Source organism: Lynx rufus, unplaced genomic scaffold (assembly GCF_022079265.1).
Source record: "Lynx rufus isolate CCGP_SWC_20201006 ecotype Redwood Valley unplaced genomic scaffold, mLynRuf1.p SCAF_2, whole genome shotgun sequence".
NCBI classification, from domain to species: Eukaryota; Metazoa; Chordata; class Mammalia; order Carnivora; family Felidae; genus Lynx; species Lynx rufus.
The window spans coordinates 72,763,493-72,788,349 of NW_025814834.1; the positions used below are offsets into that span (position 1 = coordinate 72,763,493).

Genomic DNA, 24,857 nt, shown 5'->3' on the forward strand with positions numbered 1-24,857 from the left:
TTTTTTTTTTTTTATTTTTTATTTTTTTATATGAAGTTTATTGACAAATTGGTTTCCATACAACACCCAGTGCTCATCCCAAAAGGTGCCCTCCTCAATACCCATCACCCACCCGCCCCTCCCTCCCACCCCCCATCAACCCTCAGTTTGTTCTCAGTTTTTAACAGTCTCTTATGCTTTGGCTCAGGGAGAGAGATTCTTAAACAGGTTCCATGCTCAGCGTGGAGTCTGATGCCAGGCTCAATCCCATGACTCCCGGATCATGACCTGGGCCAAAGTCAAGAGTCAGATGCTCAACCGACCTAGCCATGCAGGTGCCCCTGAATTAAATTTACTTATGGTTTTTTTGTTTGTTTGTTTCCATTTTTATTTTATTCTCTCTTCTCTTGAATAATTTAAATTTGTTTTCTACCGCATTTTCTTTAGGTTTTATTGTGATCACTCCTTTTATTTCATAGCTGATAGGTACTCATATACTGAACAAGAACATAGGTGTTCTTCCTGAGTCCAGTGTCCTTCTGGAATTCTATGCTGAATTAATAAATGCAGGTGAAAACTTAAATAGTATTGCATCAAATTATAAACATGTAGATTTTTAGAATCTGAACTAAGATGCTATTTAGTTCAAAGGTCTCATGTAACAGTATAGGATAGAAATGACAAAATGGCAGAAATGTGTAGATTTGTTAAGATTAATTTGGCAATAATTATATAGCTTTGTAGCTGAACGAAATTTCTCAGAAATTGGTTTAGGCAGGCTTCAAGAAGGAAGGCAGTTTATAATTTCTGGAAATATAATATAACTGTTCAGAACTTTCTCATGAAGATCAATGCTGGTGGTTCAGGAGCTTTATACAACGATAGTCTATGTAAAACATCATGAAGTCAGTATCAGAGGGGTTTTGGTAGTTTGCTTAGTCTCAAGTTTTAAGAATAGATAGGTAACTAACCCATATTCCAGTGATCATTCACTCATTGTTAGTTTTTTAACTTCATTGCCAAATCACGCATGCATACTATTAATTGAATTCTTAGGAATACACAAAAGACTGAAATGCTGACAGCTAATCATGGAAGTTGATTACCTGTGTGCAGATAGTCTTGAAGTAGAAACTAATAACCAATAGAAAACGTAGTCATTCTTTGCTTAGTTCTTTTGAATTCACTTTCTGAACTTGTTCTTTTTGTTTTAGAAGTGGTTCTGACTTATCAGTGATTTAGAATCACTGATTTAGTGACTCTAAATCACTTTGTCACTAAATTCAGAGTTGTAGGTAGTTAGCTGGTTCCTAGGCTCTATGAAAGATACTATGCTTATGAGTCTTGAGAAACAGGGGCACCTGGGTGGCTCCTTGGTTAAGCGTCTGACTCTTGATCTCAGCTCAGGTCATGATCTTGCAGTACATGAGTTTGAGCTTTTGTCAGTGCAAAGCCTGCTTGGGATTCTTTCCCTCTCTCTCTATCCCTCCCCTGCGTGCACACATGTGTGCTCTCTCTCTCTCTTAAATAAACTTTGGGAAAAAAAAGACTCGTAAGAAACAGACATGAATGACTCTATGATTGATAGCAAAGACCATATAACATGATGGACGTTATAGAAATATAAACAATACACTATTTATATAGACACATAAATAATAACCATAAATATCCATAAATAGATATGCTAAGTATTGCAGGATGCCAGAGAAAGGAGTGGTTAATTTTGACTGGAGTAAATGGATGCATAGATGGATGTGTAGACTTAGACTATGTGGTCCGTGATAATAGTCCTGAGGAATCTTGAAATCCTGTTGAGTTGTAATAGTAGTTCCTAGAGTTTGGAAGGGTTTAGGGATAGAGATGCAGGAAAACTTGAAATTAATTGTTGCTAACCCACTCTATTACAGTATGTCTTTTACTCCCATCACTCCAGTGAAACTGTTCTTCTTGAGGAAGATCACTAACAATTGTTCATTGCTAAATTCTTTGTGGGAATTTTTCAATTCTCATGGATGATTTCTCTGTAGAAATTGACATATTGATATGTCATTACTTCTGTATTTTTGTTTATAAGTGAAAATGGCTTTTTTCCTTCTATATTTAAGAGTATCTTATGTTCTTTGTTTAAAAAAAAAATTGAGGTAATACAGAAATCTCACCATCCAGAGATAATTACTAAATGTGTTGGTGTAAATTATTACACTTATTCCTGTACCAGTATATACAAATATCCTACTGAGCATTTTATTTTGGGAACCTGTTTTTCATTCAACTATATGTCATGAGTATTTCTGTATCATAATATATCAAACTATATCATTTTAATGGCAGCAGAATATTCTGTTTTGTGGATATACTCTAATTTGTTTAACCAACCTCTTATTTCAGGAAATGGAAGCTTCTAGTTTTTTACTATTACAGAAATTGTTGAGAAATATGTGTGTGTGTGTGTGTGTGTGTGTGTGTGTGTGAGAGTGTGACTTATTTCTAAGAGTATTTCTTAGAAAATAGTTATTGAGGGGCGCCTGGGTGGCGCAGTCGGTTAAGCGTCCGACTTCAGCCAGGTCACGATCTCGCGGTCCGTGAGTTCGAGCCCCGCGTCGGGCTCTGGGCTGATGGCTCAGAGCCTGGAGCCTGTTTCCGATTCTGTGTCTCCCTCTCTCTCTGCCCCTCCCCCGTTCATGCTCTGTCTCTCTCTGTCCCAAAAATAAATAAACGTTGAAAAAAAAAAATTAAAAAAAAAAAAAGAAAAAAAAAGAAAATAGTTATTGGATTAAAGAGTATGTACATTAAATTTTATCAATTTTGGTAGATTATTCCTGTACAAAACTTGCACTAATTTGTATGAGAGTTCCCTTTTCCTGATACTTTTAATCCTTACCAATCTAATAAGGAAAAAGTTGTATCTTACTTAGATTTGTATATATTAGGTAAAGTATTAGAGGTAAATAATAGGGCTTTTTTTTGGTATGTATTTTCTCTGGAATTGTCCACACATATATTTTGTCTGCTTTTCTTTTGGGTACGTGTCCTTTTTTTATTTATTCATAGGAATGAAACTTTTACCACATATGTTGAAAATATATTTTTAACAATTTGTTCTTTACTTTTTAACCTTGTGTGAATAATTTTGTATACATTTAACTATATACATTTTCCATGTGAAAAAATTTTATTTTGTAAGTGCTACGATCTCTTTCTTTTCCTGTATGGTTTATAGCTTTGGTATTAGAATACAGGCCAACCTGCTAGAACAAAGAGACCAAAGCTGCAGTGGCTTAAATGAGATAAAACTTTATTTCTCTTCCATGTAACAGTTTAATAGGGAGTGGTCCAAGAATGGCTTTGACACTCCTACTATGTGAATTCCATCTGTGAATCCAAGGGAATGGTATTAGTTGTCACTTTCTTCCAGCATCAGGAAGGGAGAAAGAAGTGGAAGGTAGACCTGTTTAAAGAATATAACTGGGAAGTTGCACATGTGACTTTGTTCATATGTGCTTGTTTATAACTTTGTCACAACATTGCAAGAGAGCATTGGGGAATGAAACTGCTAGCTGAGGGGGAGGTTCCCAGCTAAATCTGGGTTTTTGTATGATTCTATCCTCCAGCTAGAAATAAGAGAATGGACATTGAGGGATAATGAGCAGTGTTTGACACAGATGCCACCTCTAGAAGGAGGCCATTCTCTGTGCTAAGGTGATAAAAATATTCCTGCTGATATTTTAAAATGTCTTTTTTGGTCTGATTTGGAAATCTAGAATTGTGAGTTATAGATCATTTAATTTTTCTCCCAGATTTTTAGCCCATTATCCCAATATTATTTATTGAATGCTTGTTCCTTTTTTCACTAATTTGAAATATCACTTTAAAAATACATATTAAGGGCATAGCACTGGGGTGGCTCAGTTGGTTGAATGTCTGACTCTTGATTTTGAGCCAGTTTATGATCTCATGGTTCGTGAGTTGAAGCCCCATATTGGGCTGTGTGCTGACAGTACAGAACGTGCTTGGGATTCTCTGTCTCCCTCTCTCTCTGCTCCTTGCCCACTTGCTCGCTTTCTCATAAAGAAATGAGTATTTGTATTTTGTATTCTTTGAATTATGTCTTTCATTTTCTTCTGTTTTTAAACATCGCAAATAAGATTTCTTATTTCTCACCATTAAATGTCTAAATTTTGAATTCTTGGAGTGATGGCTCATGTTTATCAACATGGTCAACTGTAGCACCAGTCTTATAAACAGTAGCTTTTCCAGAGGTACTACCTTCACAATGAAGTGCCATGAGCTTTCCCAATTCAAACTTAGGCTTCTTTAGCATTTTTACTTCTCTAACAAGGACATCATGGAGGAGATAAACAGACTGACAAGCCTTTTCTTTCCTTTTTTTTAATGTTTATTTTGAGAGAGAGAGTGAGCCTGATTGTGAGTGGGGAGGGTCAGAGAGAGAGAGAATCCCAAGCAGGTTCTGTGCTGTCAGTGCAGAGCTGGACGCGGGGCTCGATCCCACAAACTGCGTGATTATGACCTGAGTCAAAACCTAGAATCAGATGCTCAACTGACTGAGCCACCATGGTGCTCCTGGCAAGCCTTTTCTATGTCTTTTCCAATTGTTAGGGTCAGGCGTAAGGCAGGGTAAAGATAGGAGTCAGAGGCTAAAAAGTTTTAGCAGTCAAAGGCTTTATTTGGGAACTAAGGTCTTGGGCGAGGTTTTGTGACTCAGGGAGAGAGAGAAGAGTCAGGGAAGTCGCTGCCAGGTGTGGTGGGGCGGCGTTTTTAAGCTGCGGCGGTTCAGGGTTTAGGTCCCGGTGGGCCTTTTTCCGCGTCAGGTCGTGCTGTCGTTCGGTGATTGGTTGACCTCCAATTCGTTCTGGCAGCTACTAGGGGCTTTTCATTGGGTTGAGCTGGCAAGATGGCCGTCCCCTCTACTGTGGTTCCAAGGACAGCCTAACACCAATGCTGTCTGGAATCGAGTTATTGACCATTTTTTCAATTCACCTGTCTGCACCTCTTAGGTCATGATTTCCATCATCTTCTTCCAAATTTGTTGGTGCTGAGCATAAAAAGTCTTGTGAATCTGATTGTTGCATTTTTTAGTAAAACCAACACAAAACAGACAAAATAACTTTTGGGAGTATTGACATCAAAACATAACCTTCAGTCATGTAATGCCATTTTTTGACCATGGAACACATTTTTTTATAGGTAAGATCCATGCCATGGAAATTAGGCAGTTTTTGCCCTGAACATCCTCAGTTCTAAATGTACCTTCATCATTCTGCAGGTAAGCAAGGCTTAATTCATAAACATGACACTCAAGGCCATCAGATGCAATTTTGGTTCCTTGAGCTTTTGTAATTAGTGTTTTTTCAATATTACTTTATTGAACATAGCTGGTGCTTTCACATCATACCAATCTTTCTTAGAAGATGGATCAACCACTTTTTTCTTGGCTCCTTTTTTGCTGCCTTTTGTAAGGTGCTTGTTCTTGCCAATTGCCATGGCACTGCTCACGGAGGCAGAAGGGTTTCTTTCATATTCTTATTTCTTCCTCAATACCTTAATTTTAATTGTTAGCTGTATAAGTTTTGGTATTTATTTTTTTTTAAGATTATTAACTTATTTTGAGAGAGAGCTAGAGAGTGCATGAGGGACAGAGAGAGAGAATTCCAAGCAGGGTCTGCACTGTCAGCACAGAGCCCAACAGGGGGCTTGAACCCACCAAATGTGAGATCGTGACCCGAGCCGAAACCAAGAGTTGGACGCTTAACCAACTGAGCCACCCAGGCACCCTAAGTTTCAATATTTCTTAGGACAGATCTCTCACCTTTGCTCACTTATTTCAGAATTCTTATGTTAGTTGCTTTTCTCAGGTATGTTTTGACCATTTTTGTCAAGTGACAGAAAATAATCCTGTGAGTTTTGACTAGAGTTGAACTAAATCCACAAATTTTGATTCATTCTATTTTTATTTCATTTTATAACTTACTTTACAGAGAGAAATTTTCCTGGGTGTAGAAAGCAGTCTTTCATTCTTGTTTCCTGGTATGTGTCTTCTTCATTAATCTTATACCTACTGTGTTTATTTCATACCTTTTAATGACAAAATTTTTGCCTGGGGTTTTCTTCTAGATGAGTCGTCTTCATATAAGGGCAGATTTATAAAGAATTACTATTTGCTTAACAATATATAGGTAGATTCTTCTTGACTTCCTTCTCTGTTTATCTGTATACTGTTTTGTATCCTGAAGGCTTTGATACTATAGATTTATTCAGTCATTTAGTTCATCATTCAAAAACCTGAGAAGTTAGGGAGGGAACTGATCTTTGTTTTTGTTGATTGTTATTTTGTTTTCTTTGTGACCATTGCATTCATATGTAGACTCCTACCTTTGGTAAAACTGCCTGCCCAGGTCCCAATTCTGTTTTTACTCCCATTTTATTTTCTTTTTAAAAAATATTTTATTTTAATTTTTTTAAGAAAATGTTTATTTTTTCATATATATTATTTTTATTTTAAGGAACTTTGTTGTTTTTTTAAATAAATTTATTTATTTATTTTGAGAAAGAAAGAAAGCATGAGTGGGGGGGCAGAGAGAGATGGGGAGAGAGAGAATCCCAAGTAGGTTCCACACTGTCAGTGCAAAGCCTGATGCAGGACTCGAACCCACGAACTGTGAGATCAAGACCTGAGCCGAAGTCAGATGCTTAACCAACTAAGCCACAGGTGCCTTTTTTTTTTTTTTTTTTTTTTAATTCTCAAGTTAGTTAACATACAGTGTAGTCTTGGCTTCCAAAGTGGAACCTAGTGAGTCATCACTTACATATACACCTAGTGCTCATCCCCAGAAGTGCCCTCCTTAATGCCCATCACCCATTAAACCCCCCCCCATCAACTCTCAGTTTGTTCTCTGTATTTAAGAGTCTCTTCTCTTTTGCTTCCCTCTCTGTATTTATCTTATTTTTCCTTCCCTTCCCCTATGTTCATCTGTTCAGTTTCTCAAATTCCACACGTAAGTGAAATCATGTGATCTCTGTCTTTCTCTGACTGACTTATTTCGCTAATTATTCCTCCAATTCCATTGTGCAAATGGCAAGAGTTAATTCTTTTTCCATCACGGGGTAGTATTCCATTGCATATATATGTATACACACACACACACACACACACACACACACACACCACATCTTCTCAATTGATTCATCAGTTGATGGACATTTGGGCTCTCTCCATAATTTGGCTATTGTTGATAGCACTGCTATAACTACTGGGGTGCATGTGCCCCTTGGAATCAGCATTTTTGTATCCTTAGGATAAATTCCTAGTAGTGCAATTGCTGGGTCATAGGGTAGCTCTACTTTTAATTTTTTGAGGAACCTCCATACTGTTTTCCAGGGTGCCTATGCCAGTTTGCATTCCCACCAACAGTGCCATAGGGTTTCCTTTTCTCCACATCCTCACCAGCATCTGTTGATCTGCAAGTTGTTAATTTTAGATATTCTGAGCAGTGTGAAGTGGTATCTCATTGTGATTTTAATTTGTATTTCCCTGATGGTGAGCAATATTGAGCATCTTTTCATGTATCTATTTGGCATCTGGGTGTCTATTACGGAAAAGTGTCTATTCATGTCTTCTGCCCATTTCTTCACTGAATTATTTGTTTTTTGGGTGCTGAGTTTGGTTAAGTTCCTTATAGATTGTGGATACTAACTCTTTATCTGACATGTCATTTGTAAATATGTTCTCCCATTCTGTCAGTTGCCTTTTAGTTTTGCTGATTGTTTCCTTCGCTGTGCAGAAGCTTTTTATCTGGATGCGGTCTCAATAGTTCATTTTTGCTTTTACTTCCCTTGTCTTTGGAGACATGTCAAGTAAGAAGTTGCTGTGGCCAAGGTCAAAGAGGTTGCTGCCTGTATTCTCCTGTAGGATTTTGATGGTTTCCTGTCTCACATTTAGGTCTTTCATCCATTTTTGAATTTATTTCTGTGTATGGTATAAGAGAGTGGTCCAGTTTCATTTTTCTACATGTTGCTGTCCAGTTCTCCCAGAACCATTTGCTAAAGAGACTCTCATTTTTCCATTGGATATTCTTTCCTGCTTTGTTGAAGATTAGTTAGCATGTATTTGCAGGTCCATTTCTGGGTTCTCTATTCTGTTTCATTGATCTATGCATCTTTTTTTTGTGCCAGTACCATACTGTCTTGATGATTACAGCTTTTAATACAGGTTAAATTCTGGGATTGTGATGCCTCCAGCTTTGGTTTTCTTTTTCAGCATTTCTTTGGCTATACAGGTCTTTTGTGGTTCCATACAAATTTTAGGATTGTTCTAGCTCTGTGAAGAATGCTGGTGTTATTTTGATAGGGATTGCATTGAATATGCAGATTGCTTTGGGTAGTATTGACATTTTAACAAAATTTTTCTTCCAATCCATGAACGTGGAATGTTTTTCCATTTCTTTGTGTCTTCTTTAATTTTTTAAATAAGCTTTCTATTGTTTTCAGCTTACAGATTTTTTTAGCTCTTCCTTTTTAAATTTTTTTTAACGTTTATTTATTTTTGAGAGAGAGAGAGACAGAGCATGAGCAGGGGAGGGGCATAGAGAGAGGGAGATATAGAATCCGAAGCAGGCTCCAGGCTCTGAGCTGTCAGCACAGAGCCCGACAGGGGTTGAACCCATGAACCATGAGATTGTGACTTGAGCGGAAGTCAGATGCTGTTTTATCTCCCCTCATTCACATACACGCACCTCAATCCCACCAAGCTGTCTCCCTCCAACTACGGAGATCCTACTGCCACTCCGCAGATTGATTTCCTGGGTGTTGCAAGTGATCTGACCTCAATACAGCTGTGTTTCAGGTATGAGGAAAATCCTAATCCCCCTACTTCTCCACCATCTTAACTCCCTGTTTGTTTAGAGCATGAGTGGGGGAGGGAGGGAGGGAGGGAGAGAGAGAGAGAGAGAGAGAGAGAGAATCCCAAGCAGTCTCCACACCTTCAGCCCAGAGCTTGACGCAGGATTCAATCCCATGAACCATGAGATCAATACCCAAAGTCAAGAGTCAACACTTAATTGACTGAGCCACCCAGGTTTTCCTAAAGATTTTATTTTTGAGTAATCTCTACATCCATCATGGGACTTGAACTCACAACCCTAAGATCAAGACTCTCATGCTTCTCAGACTGAGCTAGCCTGCAGCCACTTTACTCCAACTTTAGATTGCCTACATGATGAATATTTGAATATTTGAATATTTGCCTCACTGCCTAAGGCAACTTTGAATATTTGCCTCACTGCCTAAGAACATTTTATCTGATAAGACTGTGTATCCTTATATACTCCCAACTCCTTACCAACCCCCCACACCAATTGCAGCCTGCATTCCTATTATTGTATAGCTGTGAAAAAGCCCTAAGAAGATTGGTGTTTATCTTAACCTGTAGTGTTTCTCCTTATATATTACCAGTTTGAAATAGTCTCCCTCCAACCACATACCAAAATCAGAGCAAGCCTTGACCACTCTTTGGAATCTGAGTCAGAGGTGAATTTTGAGGAGTGTCTATGTTCATTCTCTTCTAGCTATGCTTTTGCAACAATGCTTTTGATCAAAGTTTTTGCAAGGGTAAGAATATCCCCGTGTAGTGAACCAGTCTTTTCCATGGCTCCCTTCAGTCTTCAGTCCTTGTTCCTAACACATTTGATCCTTTATTTTATTGGTTCTGGATTATAATTACAATGATTCAGGCTAAAAAAAACTTCTCAGTGAAGAGCTTATCTTGAAAGAATCAGAACTGATGTATATTATAACATTATATACTATTTGTTCTCCTGTTGGTTCTTTTTTATACCTGTCCCAAACAAAAAGCTTATATATATTTTTTAATTTTTTTATCTTTTTAAAATTTTAATTCCAGTATAGTTAACATACAGTGTTATATTAGTTTCAGATGTAAAATATAGTGATTCATGATTGCATATATCACCTAGTACTCATCACAACAAGTGCACTCCTTAATCCTCATCACCTATTTCACCCATTCCCCCTACTTGCCTCCTCTCTGGTAACCATCAGTTCAAAACAAAAAGCTTTTAAAATCACTTTCTGAAGGCTAAACGTACACTGACATAGGCCTGAGTAGACAGCATGCTCCTAGAAAAAATCTGGTACAACCACTGGCAATGGGTGTGGGCAAGACAAAGAAAGAATCATCACACCACTGAACAATAAGATCTACTGGGGATATTCAGCAATTTTGGTTGCTGGTTTATAAATGTAAAATATACACACTATCTTCTATAGATTAATTGCTCGGGCAAGAAAGCTGGTTTTTGCCCCATTTTATTAAAAATAAATCTGCCATGTGTGTAAAATAAATAAATAAATAAATAAATAAATAAATAAATAAATAAATAAATAAAATCACTGTCTGATTCAGTGGTTCTGGTATAGTAGAAATTTTGGAAGTAGGACATATTTGCTCATTGCAGAGCAGACAAAATAAAGTGCTGAGGTATCTATGGTTCTATGAAGTGTCTAGCAGATATTATAGAGATAATCTTGATGATTTAGATCAATTCACACAGTGCTGCTTTTGGTTCTGCATAGCCACTTTTGTATTTCTTTTCACTTGCTCCTGTGACATGACCAAGAGAAGTTCTTCTCATTCTTTAGGCTAGGGACATGTTAGTGTTTACATCCTCTAGTCTGCTACTTTGCTGTCTATGTAATTTTGGTAAATCATTTAATCTGTCTATAAACTTCAATTTTCCTTTCTGTGATGATACTTTCTCTGTGATTTATGGTTATGTTACAAGTATATATCTTATAGTGTAAGATAGCTTAATGCATTGATATGTTAAGAAATATGAAAAAATATATAAATTATCTTTATAAATTATAAAATTTCATAAAGATAGGCCAGATTTGAGCTAGTATACTCTAAAGCAATCATAGGACACAGTGTTGGATTTCTGTCAGAAGATTCTTTCCTACCTGTATCATTTCTGTAATAAGCAAAGGACATCAAGCCCTTCCATAAATATAAATTCTAATTTAACTTCTTGTAATATATATTGTATTGTTTATAGAATTATTAATAGTTATATAAGGCAAAAATCAATGATGGTAAAGTGAGAAAGCAACATTGTTTCAGCAGTCTAAATATGATATCTGCACAAGTATAGTAATATTGTAGAAGTGAGTTTTTGTCTGAATGTATAACTTCTGATATACTAAATCTCAGATTTTGTAGAGACTTAATATAGAAATGGATGGAAAAAAAGGATTCCAATTTGTATGTTCATAATCTGTGTTATCCATATATAATGCTTTCTTCTTATTGGTGTAAACTGAGACTCATATAATAATAATAAATAAGATAAAAATGACAATTGAAAGGAAAGTTAAGATTAAAAAATATGAAAGATAAAACAAAAAGTCTACTGAAAAATTAAAACAATGAAGCCGGGGCACCTGGGTGGCTCAGTTGGTTGAGCATCCAACTCCTGATTTCAGCTCAGGTCATGATCTCACCATCATAAGATAGAGCCCTGAGTCTGGCTCTGTGCTGGGCATGCAGCCTGCTTAGAATTCTCTGTCTCCATCTCTGTCTCCCTCTCCCTTGCTTATGTGTGCACATGAGTGCTCTCTCTCTCTTGCAAACAAAACAAAACAAAACAAACAAAAAACAATCCCAAAACAACAACAACAAAAACAGCAGCAAGGAAGTAAATCAGAAGTAAGAGAAAATAGTTTTAAAAGGATAGAATAAAAATAAAGCATTGGTAGAATCTTGTAAGTATCACACACAGAAGTTGACATTTTATTCTTTCTGGTATTATTGAATTATGTTTGTCAATCACTGCACTGGCTGAGTCAACAGAAAACTCATTCTTTTTGACCCATTAAATGTTAGTCAGTGAGGACTGAATTCAGTGATGCACAAAAACCTGTTTTCAGCATTAATAATATTAATAAACATTGCTAGAGGTAATTTCCACAATTTCTGAATCTTAATTGAAATTACTGACCATATACAGAATGTCCTGATATAATTGACCCCATTATATTTATCCAGTTTCATGAAAGACACAGATCTGTCATTGTTTACAATTTGGGTGTGATAAACTGACAGTGCTTTGAAATTACATGTATTTTTGTATTTTTACATAATTACTTGCTAATAATTGCTTGTATTCTTTAGTGTTATCAATTAGAATTCCATATGTAGCTTCTATGTCTTAGGCACAATTTTTAACTGTTTATTTACATAAATTTCAAGCTGCAGTCAAGCTGCAAGAATAAGAATAGTGTAGAACATCCAGTATAGCTTTTATCCCTTTTTCAAAATTCACCGTTTGCTTTTTCATTCTGAACCATTTGAGAGTAAACTTTGTTTATTTTAACACAATTTAAAAATGGGGAGAGAAAAAAACATATGATAGACCTAGGTTTTATATTTCTTATGAACACAGTTGCCTAGAAAAAGTCCTATACATATAATATGTCCTTTAAAAAGATTTGGTAATTGTTTTGTAATTATTAGCGTCATCATTTTAATTAGTAAATAATGTAGTACAGGAATAATTTTTTGTTTTTAGAGAAAGTGCACACATGTGGGTGTAAGTAGGGAAGGAGCAGAGGGAGAAAAGAGAGAGAGAGAGAGAGAGAGAGAGAGAGAGAGAATCTTAAGCAGGCTGAATGCTCAGCACATGGAGCCTGTCGCAGAGCTCAGTCTCACAACCCTGGGATCATGACCAAGGCAGAAATCAAGAGTTGGACGCTTAACTAACTGAGCCACCTGTGTGCGCCAGGAATAAATTTTATTCTGTGTGTGACTTGCTTTTCCTATGATGGTGTACTATTACTCTTGTTTACTTCCCACCTACCACCTTGCACCTTGCAGTTTGGAGTTTTAGTCCTCAACATTCTTAAATTGTTTTGATATTTTCTCTTGTGTCACGATAAAAATCAAAAGAAAAGTGATTTAATAAATTGCTGTACTTTAAAATAGAATTTATCCTAGGGTACTGGGCTGGCTCAGCCAGTAGAGCATGTGACTTTTGATCTTGGTGTTGTAAGTTCAAAACCCACATTGAGTGTAGAGTTACTTAAAAATAAAATCTTAAGAAACAAGCAAACAAAAAACTCATCCTGCTCTTAATGTTCCAGTCTTATCAAAATGCATATGAAATATAATAAACTCAAGGCGACTGGGTGGCTCAGTCGGTTGGGCTTCCGACTTCAGCTCAGGTCACCATCTCCTACTGCGTGAGTTCGAGCCCCCCTTTGGGAGCTCTGCTGTCAGCACAGAGCCCGCTTCAGGTCCTCTGTCCCGCTCTATCTCTGCCCCTTCCCCCTCTCAAAAATAAAAAATAAGCATTTAAACAAACAAAAAAAAAAGAAAGATAGTAAACTCAAAATAGTTGATAACTTACCTTTGAGCGTGGCCTATATTATATGGATACATAGGATTTTTTTGAATTATGCTTGCTCCTTTGTTGTGGTATTATCCCTTAGTAGAATCAGCCACATTGTCTCTAAATATAAGAAATCTAAACTAGATAATTATTATTATCATATTTATAAAAAGTAGTTTGTCTTCTGTTCCTACCACTGTACTGAAATAGTTCCTTTGTGCATCATGAGTTATATTCTCCTTTTTTTAAAATCCAGTAACCTTGTCTTAGTCCTCATCATCTCATTACCTGTAGTATTAGCAGTGAATCTTGGCCTCTTGAATCATAATTAGTCCATGAAGTGTGAAATTCCCATATATAAAAATATTTTTATTACATTTTAAAGAGCTGTCTGTTGGTCTTCTATCTTCAAGAGAATTTTAGATCCAAATGATTGGCTTACTGCCTGATATATTAGGGGAGAAGTATTAAAAGTAGAGCTCCTGAGGATAGTAAAGTCTCTAAATAATTTCCAGAATCTTAAGCTGAATGAGCTGGTTGGTCTGACCCACAATAGTTGCTTTGGCTGTGCAGTCTGTTGCAGAGCTTTTGAGACTGTGTCTGTGCTAGGGGCTAGATTCATTTCATTCATTTAACAAATAATTATTTATTGAACATCTCTATGGATTAGGTATTGGGAAAACAGTGATGCATAAAACATTTCCTGCTCTCAAAAAGTAGGAAGGGTTACTCAAAATACTTAAAAAACCAAGTGATAACTATAAAGCTTAGACTCCAAAAGTCAGAGAGATGAGGTACAGGTTCTAGTTGCTATTTAAGTGTAAGGCTATTACAAAAAGTGGAATTTTGTTTTTTAATAACTTCTAACCATTTTCAATAAAGCATAAAGTTACACAATAATTTTGGAGTCTAGGGTTTGAAGGACCTAAGCAGGTTTTTACAGATCTCCTTTAAACTGTGTTAGTTAATAAAGTCAAAGCATTTTCTATTCAGATATGTATATATTCAGAATCCTCTGCATTTTAATTACTATATCTTTTTTTTTTTTTCAACGTTTATTTATTTTTGGGACAGAGAGAGACAGAGCATGAACGGGGGAGGGGCAGAGAGAGAGGGAGACACAGAATTGGAAACAGGCTCCAGGCTCTGAGCCATCAGGCCAGAGCCTGACGCGGGGCTCGAACTCACGGACCGCGAGATCGTGACCTGGCTGAAATCGGACGCTTAACCGACTGCGCCACCCAGGCGCCCCAATTACTATATCTTTGACAAGAGAAATGTCTTCTAGAATAGAGGTAACTGTAAAAGGTGCTAATAGAAACAAAATATTCTTTTGTGTAAGTTTATATTATGGTTTCGTAGATTTTTGGTTTTTTTTTTTAAGATTTTATTTTTTAAAGAGTCTCTACACCCAACGTGGGGCTTAAACCTACAACTCTGAGATTAAGAATCACATGTTTTATCGACTCAGCCAGCCAGGCACCCCCAGAGATTTGTTTTTGATTATTTGATAACTGTCTCTTTATTTTGTAGGGCAGAGAAATTCAAGTAGAATGTTTCATAAATAGACATTATTAAATGTATTAAGGGAACATCTGTTTAAAATGGCACTGTTTCGAATCTTTTCATAAATTGCTTCCATGTGATCCAATTACTGTATTTTTACTGGCAATTGTATCACTCATTTCTAATAAACTGAACTTAGTACATTTTCCACAATCAAGATTCCACATCTTTTCACTTTCTCAAGCCTCCAACCTCTCCATGGTCCCTTGCAATGTTTTTTTAAAACTTAAAAAACATTTTAAAACATTGCAGACATACAGACTATAAAATAATACAATGTACTGTACCTATCACCTTACTTTAATAAATGTTAATCTGTTGCCACATATGTTTCAACTTATTATACATAAATAAAACCAGGTACACTTGAAACCTTATATGTAACTACCCAATCCCATTCTTTCTCTTCCTTTTCTTCATAGAAGAGAGATTTGTGTCAGTCACTCCTAAGAAACTCCTAAGAAAGTGTACGGATTTGTACCATATATGTATATGATATGCAGTATTGTTTGGCATGTTTTAAAACCTTATTATATAGCATTATACTGTATGTATCATTTTCCAAACTTTTTATCACTAATCATTGTTTTTCAGATTTATCCGTGTTTATTCATGTACTGTAAGGTATTCATCTTCATTGCTGAACAGTATTTCTTTGTATGAATATAATGCAGTTAATTTATCTGTTCTCCTAATAGTTGATATATAGGGTGTTTATAGTTTTTCACTATAAGTGTTAAAAGGGACATTCTTCTGCCTGTCTTCTTAGGCATAGCTGTGGGAGTTATGAAGGGTATATATCTAGAATTGTATTTGTACCTTGAAATGCTTATCTAATGACAAATTGCTCTCTGATAGTTGTACATTAACATTCCACAATCCCTAGGTCTGTGTTGTGATTTGGGAAAGCTCTGACCTCATGGCTGGCAGCAGACCACATCCACCTGTCCCTCAGGGTGTCCCCTTCACTGCTCCCAAGTGATCGCTGAGGAATGATGTCTGTACATCTGGAGAGTGGGTTCTGGGAGCCGCTGTCCCTGCCATACATCCTTGGCTTTTCTGGATAACATCATCATGCAGGGGACAGTTGCTATGACAAAATGCATGCCAGATTTCCATATCTTTTGATCCTTAATGAATTTGATATTATTAGACTTAAAAATTTTACCAATCTGACTGGTTATTAAGTGGTTCCTAATTGTTATTTTTATTTCTCCCATTGCCTGGTTAAATATCTTTTGTATGTTTATGAGTCATCTAAGTTTCCTCTTTTGTGGTTTGTTCCTATTCTTGGCCCATTTTTCAAACTTAGGCTGTCTGTTATTCTACAGTTATATGACTTGGCGATATCTTCTCTCAGTGCCTTGTCTTTGGTTAAAACGTCGTTGTATAGAAATTTAAAAATTGTTAGTTTTTCCTTTTATGATTATGCTTTTTTAATTTAAAAATCTTTCCCCATTGTTCCAGTGAGTAACCCAAAATTTAGTGACTTAAAACAATACTTATTTTATTATATTTTACGGTTTCTGTGTGTTAGGAATTCAGACAGAGTATAGCAGGGTTTCTTTGTGTCTGCTCCATATGCCTCGAATGGAGTCTAGGGGTGGCTTCCCAGCCGTAAGCTAGAATAATCTGGAGATACCTTTGCTCATGTCTTACGGTTGATGCTCATTTGTTGGCTGGGTTTTCAGCTTGGCTGCCAGCCAGAAATCCTATATTCTTAACTTTCTTTGTTGATTAGGAACTAAAGGACAATATTAAATAGAAGTGGTAACAACAAACATTTAGTTTTTTTCTTGACCCTATTGAGAATGCTTCTTCATTTTAATTATTATTTGTTACTACTAATAGTAAAGAAATTTTCTACTTTTTAACTAAGTTGGTGAAGAGTTTTTACTCAAAACTTATATTTGGATTTTATTGAATACTTTTTTTGCATTCTTGAGATACTGTAATTTTCTCCTTATAATTCATTATATTGTGATTAACATTAATAGCTTTTCAGAAATAGAGCTATCCTTGTATTCTCTGAATAAAAACTGCTTAATCATGATTTATTAATAGTATTTTCATATTTTGCTATATTTGATTTACCAGTGTGTTTAGGATTTTGCAACTGAAATTGGTTTGGTTTTACTTTCAAAATTAAACTAGTTTCATAAAGTGAGTCTTTTCCTCTTTGTCTTTTCTCTTTTCCATAATAAATAAATAAATAAATAAATAAATAAATAAATAAATACTTAATCTAAAAGAAGACAAGTAAAGAAGGAAAAGGAAAAAAGTAGGATTGATAGAAAACAACTATCATGATGGTAGATTTAAATCCAGCCATATCAATAATTATATTTAATGTAAATGGTATAAATACTTCAATTAAGAGAGATCGGATAAAAATGTAAGAACCAACTATATGCTATTGAAGAAAAACTCATTTTAAATATAAAGACATAGGTAGATTAAAAGTGAAAGGGTGTAAAAGGTATACTTGACAAATAATCAAAAGAAAGCTGGATTGATTATATTAATTTCAGGCTGAGTAGATATCAAAGCAAGATATATATCAAGGACCACAGAAATTAATAATAAGGGATTGCTTTCATCAAGAGTTACCAAAACATAAAAAAAAATCCTAAAATCACAGGCACCTAAAAAGTAACAAAATAAAATGAACAACTTTATGTGAAATTTGAAACCTTATGTAAAACAGATAATTTTCTAAAAGAACTTAAAGTATCTATACTTCAAAATTGCTTCAGGATTTTTAAAAACCCGAGTAAATGAATAATCAAGAAAGAAACAGTATCAACAATTAAAATTGCCCTCCCCTAAAATACGAAAAAATAAACAAGCTAATCTTTAAGGAATGATTGTATTTTGTATACAATTTCTCAGTTTTGAAGCTATTACTTCATTGTGTTTTGTTTTCTCTTGTTGCTGAGGAATAGTCTGTCGGTATTCCTTATGAAGTAATATATGTCTTTTTCTCTTTGACATCTTTTGTGATTTTCTGTTTATCCTACCTAATGTTCTGCAATTTCATCTTGATGTTTTGTCTAGATGTGGATATATATATATTTTTTTTTTTTTTATAAAATTTTTTTTTTTTTCAATGTTTATTTATTTTTGGGACAGAGAGAGACAGAGCATGAACGGGGGGAGGGGCAGAGAGAGAGAGGGAGACACAGAATCGGAAACAGGCTCCAGGCTCTGAGCCATCAGCCCAGAGCCCGACGCGGGGCTCGAACTCACGGACCGCGAGATCGTGACCTGGCTGAAGTCGGACGCTTAACCGACTGCGCCACCCAGGCGCCCCAATATTTTTTTTATCCTTCTTGGGACACAAACTATACTTTGAATGTGAGAAACGAATTCCTTCTTCAATTCTTTTTTTTTTTTATTTATTTTTTTTTTTTTAATTTTTTTTTTTTCAACGTTTTTATTTATTTTTGGGACAGAGAGAGACAGAGCATGAACGGGGGAGGGGCAGAGAGAGAGGGAGACACAGAATCGGAAACAGGCTCCAGGCTCTGAGCCATCAGCCCAGAGCCCGACGCGGGGCTCGAACTCACGGACCGCGAGATCGTGACCTGGCTGAAGTCGGACACTTAACCGACTGCGCCACCCAGGCGCCCCTCCTTCTTCAATTCTAAAAGATATTCAGTTGTTAACTCTTCAAATGTTGCCTCTTTATAACTCCATCCATTTTTTAGGACCTACCTATTAGTTACATGTTGGAGCTTCTCAGTATTGCCTACAGGTCTCTTAACTGTTTATTTATTTATATTTATATATATATTTTTTTATTTGAGAGAGAGACCGTGAGTGGGGGAGAGGGGCAGAGGGAGAGAGAGAGTATCCCAAGCAAGCTCCATGCTCAGGATGGAGCCCAATATGGGGCTCCATCTCACAACTCCGGGATTATGACCTGAACTGAAATCAAGAATTGATGGGGCTGATTGGGCCGCCCAGGCGCCCCTTAACTGTTTTTTTTTAAACTAAGTTTGTTGATACATAATTCACCTGTAAAATGCACCCTTTTAATAAATATACAATACAATTCAATGGTTTTTAATATATTTACAGAGTTGTGTACCATCACTACTATATAATTTTATGACATTTTTTTTCACCTCATTAAGAAATCCCATATATAAACTAGAAGTCACTCTCTATTTCCCACTACCTGGAAACCAGCCTCTAGAGACCAGCAATTTAATGGTTTCCCACTGCCCTGGGCCCGAGAAACCAGTAATTTCCTATTCTGGAAATTTCATATAAAAATGGAAATTTACAGTATTTTGCCTTTGTGATTGACTTCTTTCACATAACAGTGTTTTTTAGGTTCATCCATGTTGTAGCATGTATCTGCACTTCCTTTTATTTTATTACTGAATGATCTTTCATTGTAGGGATTACCACATTTTGTTTGTTTATCAGTGATGGACATTTGAATAATTGTAAATATTAAACAATTATGAAAAATGCTGCTATGATCATTCATGCACAAAACCTACACAAACATGTAGATATTTGTGTGACATATATTTTCAATACTCTTGGGTACATAGGAAAGGAATTACTGTATGATATGGTAATTCTGTTTAACTTATTGAGGAACTATCACATATTTTCCAAAGTGGCTGCAACATGCAATCGCACCAGCAATATTTAGAGGCTTCAGTTTCTCTGTATCTTCACCGACACTTGTTATTTTCTGTCTTTTTCATTTTAGCCAATCTAGGGGTATGAAGTAGTATCTCATTGTGGTCTTGGTTTGCATTTCCCTGATGGCTAATGTTGTTGAGCATCTTTTTGTGTGTTTATGGTTCATTTGTATATCTTCTTTAGATACATTTCTATTAAAATTCTTTGTCCATTTTAAAATTGCATTATTCGTTTTTAACAAATTGAGTTTTAAGAGGTATATTTATATATATATAATGCAATTTCTTTATTAGACAAATGCTTTGCAAGTATTTTCCTTCATTTCTCTGTCTCTTCACTTTCTTGACAGTGTCTTTTGAGGCACAAAAATTTCACCTTTAGATAAAGTTCAATTTATCTATTTTTCTTTAATTGCTTGTGCTTTTGACTTTGATTGCCTTCACTTTTGACATCATATGTAAGAAATCATTGCCTAATCCAAGGTCAAAAAGATTTACACCTATATTTTCTTCCAAGAGTTTTATAATTTTAGCTTTTTTTTTTTTTGGATTTTTGATCCATTTTGAGTTAATTCTGTGCATGGTATGAGGTAAAGGTCCAACTTCACTCTTCTGCATTTGGATATCTGGTTGTCCTAGCACTTTTTTGTTTTAAAAGCACCTGTTGTATTTAGGCACTCTTGTCAGGTATCCATCAACCACACAAGTAAAGGTTTGCTTCTCGATTACCAATTTCATTTCATTGATATAGTATTCATTTCAATATCTAGTATTGGGGCACCTTGGTGGCTCAGTCAGCTAAGCATCCAACTTCGTGCTGACAGCTCAGAGCCTGGAGCCTGGTTGGGATTCTGTGTCCCTGCCTCTCTGCTCCTCCCCTGGTCGCTTTCTGTCTCTCTTTCTCTCAAAAATAAATAAACATTAAAAAAATAAATAAATATCTAGTATTAAGCCATTATCACACTGCTTTGATTGCTGTAGCTTTGTAGTAAGTCTTAAAAAAAAAATAAGTGTTAACTTTCCAGCTTTGTTCCTCTTTTTCAAGATTGTTTTGGCCATTTTGGGTCCCTTCCAAATTTCTGACAACAAGTTCTCCTTTCATGACTTACCTCTGTGAGGGCTTGTTAAAGATTTTTTATCTGAAATTATTTTCTTGAAGATTACCCAAAATATACTTTGGCCAAATTCAGTATTCCTCTCTCCTGTTATGTATTCCTCTTTTTTTCCAGTTTTCTAGGAAGATCTTTTCCCTCTTCCTTTCCAATTAACAATCCTTTTCTGACCTTTTTTTCCCCTTACAATATTTCTTTTTCTTTTTTAGCTCATGAGTACACTTCATGTCCTAAGTACTCTGTTAATCTCTGGGAAAGAAAATTCTAATTAAACACAATCTTTATTCTCAAGTTGCTTATGATAAATACAATAAAATAAGAGGCACGTAAGTCCGTGCTAAATTCTCAGTCTTTCATAAAGGAGAAATCAACTTTTTGGTTTTGATTTTGATTTTGATAATATATTTTGGTTTAGTTTTGGCAAACTTGAAAGCAGTATTCAGTTTAAAAGAGAGTATTTATGTTAAAATAATTATAAGAGAAAAAAAGCAAGCATTGTCTATGTAGAGAAATTAAATGTAAATGAATAGCAATAAAGGAAAAACAAGCTCTAAAAATTAATGTAAGAATGACTATAATGTGAATAAATTAAATATGCTTTACTTCTTTTTATTTTTTATTTTTTTATTTTTTATTTGAGAGAGCGAGAGAGAGAGAGAGAGTGAGCAAGCATGAGTGAGGAAGAGGGGCAGAGGGAGAGAGAATCCCAAGCAGACTGACACGGGGCTCAATATCACAACCCTGGGATCATGACCTGAGCCGAAATCAAGATTTGGATGCTCAACCAACTGAGCCACTCAGGTGGCCTGGTTTACTTCTTTTTTAATTAACTTTGCACTCATTTATTCATTTTCCCAAAGTAAATGTATTGAGCATTTTTTCCCAAAACAACAAATTCATCAATTCTCCAACACCCAGTGAGTCTCTGGCAATTTAATTCAATTCTGACACAGTGCAGATCCCACAGGTTAAGGGCTCACTCCCACAAGACTGCCGCCTGCTTCCAGTGCCAGCTGCAAATGGGGTCCCTAGGCTACCCACATTTCTGCCTGGCCAACTATAAATCATGGGTTCCCATGACCCCCTCCCTGAGGACTTAATCGAACTCAAGAAAGTGTTCTACTTACTGTCACAGTTTATAATAAAGGATACAGATGGACAGGCACAATAAGAAGTATATTATAGGGTGATGTCTAGAAAGGTCCTGAGCACAGGATCTTCTGTCTCCATGGAGTTAGTATATATGATGCTTTTGGCATATGGATCTGTTCACTAACTTGTAAGCTCCCTAACTTCTATCATTTAGGGGTTTTTATGAAGGTTACATAGGTATCGTTGATTGGCCCATTGTTGACGAATTCAATCTCAAGTCCCTCACCTGTCTTCGGAGGTAGTGGAGCTGGAAGTTCTAACCCTCTAATTGAATGGTTGGTTTTTCTCTGGTGACTGACCCCCATCCTGAAGTTATCTACCTACCTTCCCCATGAGTCCACTCACCAACGTATAGACGTAGTAAATTTAAATTCCAGAACTTTTTGGAGCTCTGTGTCAGGAACCAGAGATAGAGACTAAATATTTATTTTTTATTATACTACAAGTATCTGTTATATATTAGATTATTTTTTATTGTACTACAAGTATCTGTTATATATTAGACATAACCATTACTTTTATGAAACTTGGAGTCTAGTGAAAGGAAACAGATTAATAAAAAGAAGATCCTAACAATAGGAATAAGTTAATTAGTGATAAAGATATGCACAGCATCTGATGGGGTGTTAAGATCACCACATTTATCTACAGGGTGTAGGGAGTGCTGGAAGTTGGCACTGGGGTCAGAGGAGAGATGGCAGAAGTTAGGAGAAGTTGCTCTTTTCTAGACAAAAGGAGAGAAGACAGAGAAAGGGTAAAAAGTGTCTGGGGGCTAAAAATGACAGGAAAATGTCATTTAATGGGGATCACTTTTTCCTCAGGATGATATATTGGAGAGACTTTCAAATTGAGTATTACTCAGCTTTTTTATCTATTGCCCTCTTCTACAGTGAAATCATATTTAAATACTGGAATGAGGGGTGACTAGGTGGCTTAATTGGTTGAGCAACCAACTCTTGATTTCATCTTATGTCATGATCTCACGATCTGTGGGATTGAGCCCTGTGTCAGGCTCTGCACTGACAGTGCGGAGCCTGCTTGGGATTCTCTCTCTCTCCCTTTCTCTCTGCCCCTCCCTCTCTCTCTCTCTTAAAATAAAAACTTAAAAAAAACTCAAGTGTCCTTTAACAAAATTTTTAAAAAGTAAAATACTGGAATCAAATTGTCCATATTCTAAAGTGAAATTGATTTCTAAGTAAGAACATTCTAAGTTTTTTTTTTTCTTGTTTCAATGTTTATTTATTCTTGACAGAGCACAAGCTGTGGAGGTACAGAGAGAGGGGGGAACAGAGGATCCAAAGCAGGCTCTGTGCTGACAGCAGTGAGCCCGATGTGGGACTAGAACTCATGAACCGTGAGATCATGACCTGAACCAAAGTTGGATGCTCAACTGAGTCACACAGGTGACCCAGAACATTTTAAGTTTTAAAGTTTCAACTAAAGATCAGAATCTTTATTCTCTACATTCTGGTATTGTATATCAGAGGAAGTTAAAGCACAGATAAAATATACAACTTAGTTTAGTAGACGTGCATTGAAAACCTATGTATCAGACACTCCACAAGGCTTACTGTTGTATCATGGACCTTCTTTTTTTAAGATTTTATTTTATTTTATTTTTTAAAGTAATCACTACACCCAACACAAGGCTTGAACTTATTTACAACCTGGAGATCAAGAGCTGCATGCTCTCCTGACTGAGCCAGCCAGGCACCCCTGTCATGGAACATTTTTGTATCTTAATGAACTGACCTGCTTTCTTTGGATTAAGTTAAAGCACAAAAAAAGATAATCTCCCAGGTGAATTAATTGCTGAAAATGGTGAAATTTTAATTCATATACATTTTTGAAATACAGTGACTATAAAGCAATTAGAAAAGTGAAGTCATTTTTAACATGTGGAGTCAAAAATATTTTTATCATGAGAAATGTAAGCATCTTTTTTATATATTTTTGTTTTAAAAAATTCTAAATCTACCAACTTAAAAAAATGCAAACATTTGCATCTTTTCATACTATTTCTGCTTAATATTAGGAAACTTGCTGATCAAGTGGGTAATTACAGAACTTCAGCATTAAACCTGTTTTCATGTAATGAAACTTCTTTACCTATTTTAAGTATATGATAAGAAAAGGAAGAACACAGTCTGCACATTTTGTAGTATGTTGGTTATTCTTTGGGTTGCTGTAAAAACAATCATTGTTTAATCTTGAATAGCTCACTTCTCAATATTTTTTAGAAACTGAAGGCAGCTGTTCCCTTTGAAATATTCCAATTTTTATGTTTGTTTAATTCATTAGCAGTTTGAGAATTAGAATCATTTTTTAAATTTAAAGCTTTATGCATTGTTTTGAGAACAAGGCTGGGTGACATTAATGCTGTGTATCATTGATAATATCACACATATAGATTGAAATTATAAGTCAGGACATAATTGGTTATGGAATAGATCACATACCTTAATTGTTGCTTGATAAATGCTGCCTGTGCATCACTGGATAGAACAGAGATCATGCCAAGTAATGTTAGGGGGTAGGTCACGAAAATCCTATAAGGAAAAAAATAGTAAATGGAATAATAAAATTCATTTACTATGGCAGTAGTGAATTAAAATTATATCTGATAGAACTTAGATATTGAAGTGGTGAAACTTATTAGGAGCGCTCATGTTCTTGCCCTCTTCCCCCAGCAAAGGCAGTATTTGTTTCAAATTCCATCCATAAGAATCACATTCTTAAGAAACTCAGAAGTGTTCTTTTCACCATCCTTCTTACCATAAATTTAAGCTTGTGATTGCATTTGGTTAACTAGCTTGATGGTCAGTATCTTCCATTCCTAGAACTTTAAAGAAAAGTGTTGCCTATTCAGACCAGAGTAATCCAGACACTGGAATAAAATCTTTGGTCACTGAAAGAGTCAAACTAGCATTGCCTTTAAAGCTACAAATAAGAGCTATTAA

General features: G+C 35.7%; 1 protein-coding gene and 1 pseudogene across 16 annotated transcripts in view; one reads left to right on the plus strand and one right to left on the minus strand.

Annotated features, from left to right (window-relative positions):
- BAZ2B (bromodomain adjacent to zinc finger domain 2B) overlaps positions 1-24,857 on the plus strand; it is a 328,851-nt gene that overhangs the window by 47,878 nt on the left and 256,116 nt on the right. The window contains exon 2 of one of the 16 annotated variants that reach the window (XM_047083187.1): positions 5,188-5,266. The exons of the other annotated variants lie outside the window; for them this stretch is intronic. The gene's annotated coding sequence lies outside the window, so the exon portion shown is untranslated. The remainder of the gene's footprint in view (positions 1-5,187; positions 5,267-24,857) is intronic. 16 annotated transcript variants of the gene reach the window in all.
- On the minus strand, positions 4,121-5,484 carry LOC124514867 (40S ribosomal protein S3a-like; annotated as a pseudogene).